The sequence below is a fragment of the Helianthus annuus genome, chromosome 9 (assembly GCF_002127325.2).
Source record: "Helianthus annuus cultivar XRQ/B chromosome 9, HanXRQr2.0-SUNRISE, whole genome shotgun sequence".
Taxonomy (NCBI): domain Eukaryota; kingdom Viridiplantae; phylum Streptophyta; class Magnoliopsida; order Asterales; family Asteraceae; genus Helianthus; species Helianthus annuus.
The window spans coordinates 123,114,571-123,124,742 of NC_035441.2; positions in this window are offsets into that span (position 1 = coordinate 123,114,571).

The window sequence follows — 10,172 nt, forward strand, 5'->3', positions numbered from 1 at the left end:
GAGAATAAGACCACATGAACACACCAAGATAGCCAAAACAAAACATACACCCCCTACCAATTAAACAAAGTCTATATTGGTAAAATCATTCCAGTTCTCTTTTCACAACCCTCCGATCCTCTTTTCACAACCCTCCGATCCGACTGCTTTTCTCCACCCACCAGTAGGAACCGAATTTGATTTTTTCCAGCACCATGCTTACGGTCTTGTGTTTCCAGTTGAATATTTTATCGTTGCCAAAGTCTTCACATGTCTTGACTACTGCAGTGAGAAAACATGGATGCCACACTATCGAAATTTGTCTGAATCGCAATCTTCACCCAAACACAAACAAGCCACCACACTGCTTTGGCAAAGTGGACGCCTACCAGCAGATGGTCAGTTGTCTCTTGTTCGATGCCGCAGATCTTGCATCCCCCCCTCTCTTCACATTCCTTTTCGTTAGAGCGTCGACCATCGAGATTTTGTGAAGGGCCGCTCTCCAACAAAAAATAGTTAACTTTCGGCACCGCAATATCGTTCCAGATTATGGGATTGGGTTGCGCCCTCCTGGTTTATTCTATTTTCTAAATCGATGTACGCCTGTTTAACCGAAGGCATGATCTTGACACCATCAGTAACCCATCTCCACACATCCCCAGTTGTTGTGATGTTTTGCTTCTCAAGAAGGCTCGGCAACTCGACCCACTCGCTTCTTTCCGCTGCAGAATCAGGGGGATTCCGCCACGCTAGATCCCAACAGATGCCTTGATTAACCCCCTTGAAGCAGTCTTGTATGACTGCTTTTTTGTGTTGCACCAGATTGAAGATCCGCGAGAATTTGTCCTTCAGTCTGTCACCTTCCGTCCATTTGTCGTATCACATCATCCCCTTATCTCCACCTTGATAGTCCTAGGGTCTCCGGTTCCATCATTGACAATTAAGCTTTGTTAAGTGAAAAAAAAAACATAAGGAAAAGTAAATGTAACTTTCTATTTTTTTCATTTATCCAAATCACTTTATCTTGTATATGTATCTTTTAAAATGACACAAATTTAACTAACACAACTATCATTCTATTTTTATTATATGATTTAAAAAAAACACATTATAAATAGAAAAATCTAATCTTAACAACGTTATCTTAGTGCAAGAATGATCCAAATTAAAATTACTTATAACTATAAAGGCCTTGGATTTTACGATCGGAGAGTGCAACTATAAGCAATCAGACCATAGAGCCTTGTGAACAAACAGATCTTGCGCCATCGTCTTCAGTTGACCTTTTTCAAATTTAGATCTAACTAGTATGATTCCCATGCGCGTTGCGGCGCAGACATCACGTTAAATCGAGTCGGGCCGTCGTTAATATTTCAACTAAAACCTTTAAAAATGGTAGATGCACGGTACCCCCGACCGCGGAAGGGATCCCCCTTCCCAAGCTAGCGAACCGACAACGCTGCCTGACGGTGAAACCCCTGCCAACCCGAGGGGCTGAAACATGTTTCGAACCCGTGACCTCGAGTGTTCTCGGGCCGGTTTAAGGTGGGGGCCGGTGGCCACTGGGCTGACACCCAATGGTTGACTAAAACCTTAGGTAAGAACCTAATATGGCAAATTCAGTAAGTAAGACTAACTGGGAGAGTGAACTCTAAGCTACCACCATCTCATAGCTCACAAATCAAAGACATTATTCGATTCGCCCATCCACAGGTCCAAATCATGATATGCTAATTAGGCATATCTACACCTAGTTGTCAAACAAGCCAACTTATTAGGCATCCATACAGTAGTTCAGGCACATATATTAGGGTTTAACTACTAAATTGAAGTATAGAAAGCACAATATGTTGTCAAAATCCTCCTCCTCAAATGAACAATCCACTTACAGTTATGTTGTAAGTTTTGAAAACGCTATCAATTTCAATGAACCTACAAAGTTCATCTCAAAAACTTAAATCTACCAATCCTTGTCAACTTTTTAAACTATGTCCTTCAATTTCAAGCACACGCAGTCAATCACCAAAATCGAACTGAAATATCATAGTAACTAACTGCAACACTGATTAGAGTTTCAATTCCAGACAAATCGTGATGTTTCTAGTTGCAATATCAATCAAATTTAGTAGACAGATGTAGTTAAATTTAAATTGACAAACCTAGTTCAAGAAACCGTTGATGCATCCAAACATCGAACGAAATTCAACTCAATTCGCTAAATGTCGTGTCTCCATCGACGGAGTGATGAGTAAATACAACTCAATTCGCTAGAACCTTGCGTCGGTACGATCGAACAGTGGAGGAGCTAGGGTTACGACTTAGGCTTTCTTAGCGGCGATGGCGGTGGCGTTGGTGGTGGTAGTGGTGGTAGTTCTTCAGAGGAGGTAGGGTTTGCAACTGTGGATGGAGTAGTGTTTTTGATACGCGAAGTTCCTTGTTCCCCAGTTCCCCGCTTTTTTAGTGTTCCCCAATGAACCCTCCCCTATATATATATATATGTGTGTGTGTGTGTGAGAGAGAGAGAAAGAGAGAGAGCAACCATTGTGTCAGGCGCTATACATATTATTGGGTGAATTATAAAGCCCCCATAACACCGACCGTAATGGTGTTTCAAGGCGCCGTGGAGCTTTATGTGTTGGAAGGGCGCCGTATCCAGCCCCGCTATGAAAGTGCTAAATATGAAGGTTTGGCAGGTCAGAAGATGGGAAATGAGTGAAGTGGTGGAGTCATAAAGACAACCTTTTCTTGATTGTCTTCGTGTTTTAAAGATCCTATGAGCTCGCCTAAGACTTTTTCGAGCTTGATATTCTCATTAAGACTTAGTAAAGGCGCTTTTGTGCCAATGCTTGATCAACACAAAAATGGTATCCACGACATTAACATTTTCATCTTGATTATCCTTAGTTCCTCCATATATGGTGCGCTCTTCGTCTCCCATGCTTGCCGCTTGCTTTAACAAATACACTGCGTCGGATTGATTGTTATTTGTGTAGAACAGTTCGGATAAATATTTAGGCTTTAACAAATCCAAAAGAATTCAACAAATTTAAAATATATTTCAGTCTAGAATTTTGGACATTACAAATCCTTAACAGAGTATATAACCTCGACCAAAAGAACAAAATTGTCACATTATCAAACATTCAAACAGGGTTTTAATTGTTTGGTTCTCTAATGGGTCAATTCATTTTCTAAATATTATACCCTATTAATAATTAAAGATTTTCTAATTTCAACCAACACCATAAAATTGTGAAATAATCATACATTCACAAAAAATATATATATATATATATGTATAATGTTATGAATGTATCCATTATTAGTGACTATCAACATTTCTAACTCCCATGTCACATTTATGTTTGTATTAATGTTATAGCCTATATATAGTAGCTCATGTATTTTGTATGAGATATATCAATAAGAAATTCATCTCCCATTCTCTCATGCATTCTCTTCTATACATTGCTAATAGGTTCTAGTTATTACACAACACGTTATCAGCACGAAAGTGCTCGAATCATCATTAGTTTTAATCGTTGATTAAAGTCTCGGTTGACCCATGTCGTTGATGATGTTTTGTTGATAAAAGTTTTGGTGGCCCGAGGTGTTTCCAACGAAGATTGGATTTCGTAGACATGGCGATTGAAAAGTGATGGAGATCCTATTTCCTTTAGTTATTTCAAAGTAAGTTTTTTTCCACCATACATGTTTATCTACATAAGGTACTACTCTTATACCTATATTGTTTCTTGTTGAATATGCATTATCTTTTCAACTTGATTTTACCATGATAAGAATAATCGTTAACAAGAATGAGATTTTTGAAAGTCGGTTGAACAGGGGATGTTCAAATCCTACTCATAATTTTCATTTTCATTTTCAATGACCTTTTCTAGAATAAATGATCATCACGGTATTGAAAAAAAAAATAGGAAATATAAGTTTAATATATACATGGACACTTGTTATAGAAACCCAATGAGAAAATACTTGTTATTAATTTAATAAGTCTAATCTTATCTATTTGCTAGTTATATTGCAAACTTATTCCTTGGTTTAGAAATTGATATATAGTTTGATAAATTTTTATATGCATGTTTAATAGATAAACCTTGAAAAGAAAAGTTGTATTATGATATCCATGATCTTGCATTTACTTGTTGATTATATTATTTATATATATTTTAAAGTTATATATATTATTTAGTTTTAATTAATATAGCATAAATTCAATTAAAGTTCTAATATATAACTTATGAGTGTGGATTGAATATTATTAATTATAAAATTAATTCTGATTTCCTCATCATTGATTCATGTTGATGTATATTTACCTATTTTTTTTTCAATTTACGAAATGAGTAAATAGTAATTAAATAGCCTTTTATTGTTGTTCTAAATTTTATACAACAAATTACGTTTCAAAGCGACATTACAAATTCTAAATCATTATGTGCTTTTATTATTATGGTTATGAGTTTTGATATCATTATGTGCTTTTATTATTATGGTTATGAGTTTTGATATCATTATGTGCTTTTATTATTATGGTTATGAGTTTTGATTGGTCCATTAATTAGTTTTTGTTATTAGTATTTATACAATTTATGATGACTACCAAAATACAATTTGTATTAAAAGATGATGTCTATTAGTTATATTTTTAGATAATCATTAGTACAATTTTGTTAATGAATTTACAATAATGCACATGTTTATATGATAATATGTTATAATATGACGGTAGAGGATCCTATACAAAGTCCATCTTTTATAAGAAGTGTAAGAAATAATTTGGGAATGACAAGTGTCCCTCATCTTAATTAATTCAAAAGGGTATATTAGTAATTGTACATTCTTTTCAATTAATTGATTTCCAATATAACTGAAAAAAAAATAACTGGCGATGAGAATGTTTAGGGATTGATTCGAATTTTGTATTTTTTTTGCAAGATCCAATACGATTGTTATCTACGTATCATTCTTTATTAATTATAAATACAAGAAGTCTTATGAAATCGCTAGAGACAATACAGTTGTTTAACTTCTGCGCCCTTCTTCGATTCTGGTGTTTTAAAGGGTTATATACATACAGCTTCGATCTTGAGTTGGTGTTTTAATGTTTTTTGGATTCAGATAAAACACCATGACTTGAATCGTAGTCATGGTGTTTTAAAATCTGGGAATGTTTCGTATTGATTGTCCAGATGTTAAAACACCATGGATGTAATCACAATACAATGTTTTCTGGATTCCAGATAAAACACCATGACTTGAATCATAGTCAATGTCTCCAGATTTTTTAAAACACCACGCCATGAACAATGTCTCTAGATAAAACACCATGACTTGAATCATAGTCAATTTATCCAGTTGTTTTAAAACACCACGCCATGAATCTGATACAAGGTCTCCATATAAAACACCATGACTTGAATCATAGATGTTTAAAACACCACACCATGAACAATGTCTCCAGATAAAACACCATGACTTGAATCATAGTCATGGTGTTTTAAAATCTGGGAATGTTTTGTATTGATAAAACACCACGCCATGAACAATGTCCCCAAATAAAACACCATGACTTGAATCATAGATGTTTAAAACACCACGCCATGAACAATGTCTCCAGATAAAACACCATGACTTGAATCATAGTCAATTTATCCTGTTGTTTTAGAACACCACGCCATGAATCTGATTATAGATCTCTTTATGATAACGTATGAAGAATATGCAACCAAAGACCTCCCTACAATTAAGGTGAATCATTAATTCCGATGTTTAAGGAAAAAGGAGTGAATGTGGGTGTTTTTGGTTGTGTAGGTTACGGTTACCATATTTCAAACATTGAAAAAGACACTATTGCCCTTCAATTTTACATAAGGTCCCTCTAATTAAAACACAATTTACATTTTTATACCCTATTGATCTCAACCATTAGATCAAATATCCAATGGTTTAAAACACTTCTTACCCTTCTCACATTTTAAACACTTTTTACCATATCCCTACCCATAATATGACAACTACTTAGTTAATTTTGCTGTATATCATTGTTATTGCAATTGTATAAGCCTTTTAGTTGTTATTTGATATTTAAATATGTGATTTAATTCTATGAAATATTTGTGTGGTAAAAGATATTATTTGCAAATTAACATGACACTAAAATTCTCAAGATGCCTGTTATATTTTCTTGAGCAACAAAATTTATTAGTATAAGAGGGAAAAGATCAAATAGGAAGTTAATTTTGGCTAGGAAGGATAGAAATGATACTAATTTTCCACAATATTCCATTAAATCAAATATGGTGAGTAATCAGAAGTTACTAGAATATTTATACGTTCACCACATGGCATGACCGAATAGGTCATCGAGATAGCATCATGATATGCTAAACAATCAAACAGGCTAAGCGGTACCTTAGCACCTCTAAGTAATCTAAAAACATTGCTCCCAAAATGCCTTATCATATGTCTAGTTAGTTTTTTTTTTGTGGCAAATAAATTTTTATGCCCTTCCAAACAATAGACTCCTACAAACAATCCCTCTTATATGGGACCATTGAAATATACAGTTGTGTGGATTGTGGCATTCATACATGGTTACATGTGAGTTTTTAGCTACCCGTATGTAGCATATGCCCAACACTATGGAACGTTGTTTTTTTCGACATGGTTTAACACTATTCTTTGACAACCCAATTGTAGGGACCAATTGTAGGGCACAATGTGAAATATAGTGAGAGGCATACGTAGTCGAGACGAAATTCGTTGATTGATTATATCAATTCAAAACCAACTGCTTATCACAAATACTCCCATTACAACTGGTCTCCTGAAGAGAACCAATTTTCCATTTTTTTATATATTTTGTTGTGCAGCCTATGTACCAATAGCACTACCATAACATATAAAATGGGATATGTACATCGTATTCCCAGTCTTAGGGGAAGACAAGAAAATCAAAGACTGGTAACATAAAAAAAATGCATCATATTATATATCGACCCCTGAAGTGGTCAATGTAAATCTGAAGTCCAAAAGAAAGAGCGTGTATTTGCAAATAATAACAAATGAAATACAAGATGCATTCACTAACACAAATAAGGTGACAAAGTCACATATACCAGCTTAAACTTATCTGCTCGAATGGAAGTACTCACAAAATGATTATCATATTAATAAATTGTGAGAGATAAATCGGTTCCAAAAACCCACACACACAAAAGGAGCAGAGTAACGCAGTTGGTGTAACCCCAAAAGAGGTGGCACACAAAACACTATAAGTGGTTGCATACAAAACCCCAGAAGTGGTTGCATACTAACCTTAAAGAAGGTTGTTGTCAAAACCCCAAAAGAGGCTAATGGAGTTCAAAAAGAAACTCTAGTACCAAACAATTATGAGATCACGATGAATTATGTACAAAATAAGTACAATATGGAACCGTAATGAAATAAGTGTAAAATGATTTATTTGATTATGCTATAGCAATAAATGTAATCGATGAAAAAAAAAGATTACATATATAGAAAGTGTGCAAGAGTGTACGCACACAAATAGCCAAAATGGTTACATGACTTAAGGTTGAACTAAATTTGCTCGATAAACTAAACGTTTTCGAACCAGCAGTTCGAACACCCATAGACGTCAAACCAGTAGGTTATAAATGGGTGTCTTTAAATAAAAGGAGACGTAAATAATGAGTTTTTGTGATGTAAGGCACGCATTTTAACATAAAGATTTTTCCCAAATCCCAGCAGTTGATTACGAGGAAACGTATACCCCTGTAGTGGATGCGATAATCTTTAGATGTTTAAGCAGCCTCGCAATCTCAGAATAACTTCAGATAAAACAACTTATGGATGTCATCACCGTATACATATACGAGACAATTGCAAATGACATCTGTATGAAAACCCCTGAAGGATTAAAAATGCTCAAAGCATTATGAAACAATAACCCCATATGTGTTATATATATGAATCTTAAAGGAAACTACTCGTATGTGGTATAGTCGACTATACTCTGAAAAGAGAGGTATAATTTTGATAAAATGAGCTACATCTATTTAACAAGATTTCACTCTTACAGTGATAATGTAAACATCATCGAGAGGGAACTCTCAAACTAAAGAGGAAAATTTTGAATGACCTTTACAAAGTGTAGTTATCCTTGACCTGTAGTTTCGAGTATATATGTACTATTTTTGCTCATCAATCTGACTACATCTAGAAAATGTTATATAGAAAAAGCTCATTCATTGAGTACATGAACGATTGTCTGACCGCTTGACATAGAAAAAAATATTCTTATCAACCCCAAGAAAAGGATGTTGAACTACTTAGTCAAGAAGTACCATACTTAATTGCGATCAGAGCATTGACGTATCTTGCAAACAAGACGACATCTGATATTACGTTGTATTGGTCCCGAAGTACTAATTTAACATCATGATTAATCATGTTGTTAATTATGTATAATGCGGAGTGCACTATTTTCCCTTAGCTATAGTTTTGTCCCATTGGGTTTTCCTGGCATGGTTTTTAGTGAGGCAGAATTATAAAGCGCATTAAATAATTATTTGACATATTTACAAACTCGAGACACGGGATAGTTCCACAAGAACAATATGGCGTCCTGGGTTATGATTGATATATATTAGACTCGCATAGAGTTCGATCTCAATCCAGATACATGTTATGAAGGTAGAAGATTTCAGCATATTTAAGAAGTATGTAGATTAGAGTTGATCAAGAGAAGCTCAAGCTATACTGTATGAAGACAATGTAGAAAACAACACCCAAATCAAAGAAGACTACGCCAAATATCAAGTCAAGCAATTGTCACAGAAGATTGGATTCAACATCATCAAGATATACAAGTAAAATTGAGGGGGAGTAACGTACCCATAATATACACAGTGTATGTACTCTTTTTCTTTAATGAGTCAACATACCCGATCCAGAAGTATTAGGGGGAGACAATACGCGTTGCACTCTTTTTCCCTTAGCTGAGGTTTTGTCCCACTGGGTTTTCCTAGCAAGGTTTTTAACGAGGCAGCATCACCAAGCGTATTAAAGAATAATATATCATCATGTGGATAGTCAAGGGGGAGTGTTATGAATGTATCCATTATTAGTGACTATCAACATTTCTAACTCCCATGTCACATTTATGTTTGTATTAATGTTATAGCCTATATATAGTGGCTCATGTATTTTGTATGGGATATATCAATAAGAAATTCATCTCCCATTCTCTCATGCATTCTCTTCTATACATTGCTAATAGGTTCTAGTTATTACACAACATATAATAAATACACACCACACACCATTTGTTTCTTATGTTTGGGAGATGTTAAAACAGTGGGCGGTGAAGTACCAAACCCAATTCAAATACCACCAGACACACCTACAACCCAAATACAATAATTCAAAAACAAATATGATAGTTTCTCCCACATACCTAACACACATACCATGGAACCAAGAACCGGAGAAGAAGACAGCAGCACGCCACCATAACACAACCATCGTGTCGTCGGTACCACAACATCACCAACGAACCGCCGTCTCAACAACATCACCACCGAACCATCGCCGACGATTCACCGCTACCACCGCCGTTAAGTAGGTGGAAATGCCAATCAAGTTACGGTTTTTGAAACGTTAGTTCTTTTTTTCTTTTCTTTTGAAACGGTACTTTGCGTATGGCGGTTTAGTTTTGGATGACGATTACGGAATGAAACGGTGTAAATTTTGTTTTAATCCTCGCGTCGGTTGTGTTTGTATATATTCATTTTAATCTTTCTGTCGTTTTGTTTTATTTGATGCATCGCATCGGTTTGGTTAACAATTGGTAATTGTTAAATCTGAATGATCATGCCTGTTAAATTTAGAACGAAAAGGTGCCTATTTTTAATGAATTGGTGCGTTTCAATGAAAAGATGCGAAGGTGTAGTAAAGGCAACCTAAGTTGCTAATTGTATGAGATTATAATATAATAAATTCACCACCGACAATCAAACCTAGGATCTTGTTGTAGCCTCTCGAGACTGGAGTGAAATTACCCCATTTGAGTTACCCAATCAAATGGCAGTCCTTGATTGGTTCACTGACACCGGTAAAAAATAGTCACTATACATTCCCTTCTAAAATGTGTTATACGGCCAGTT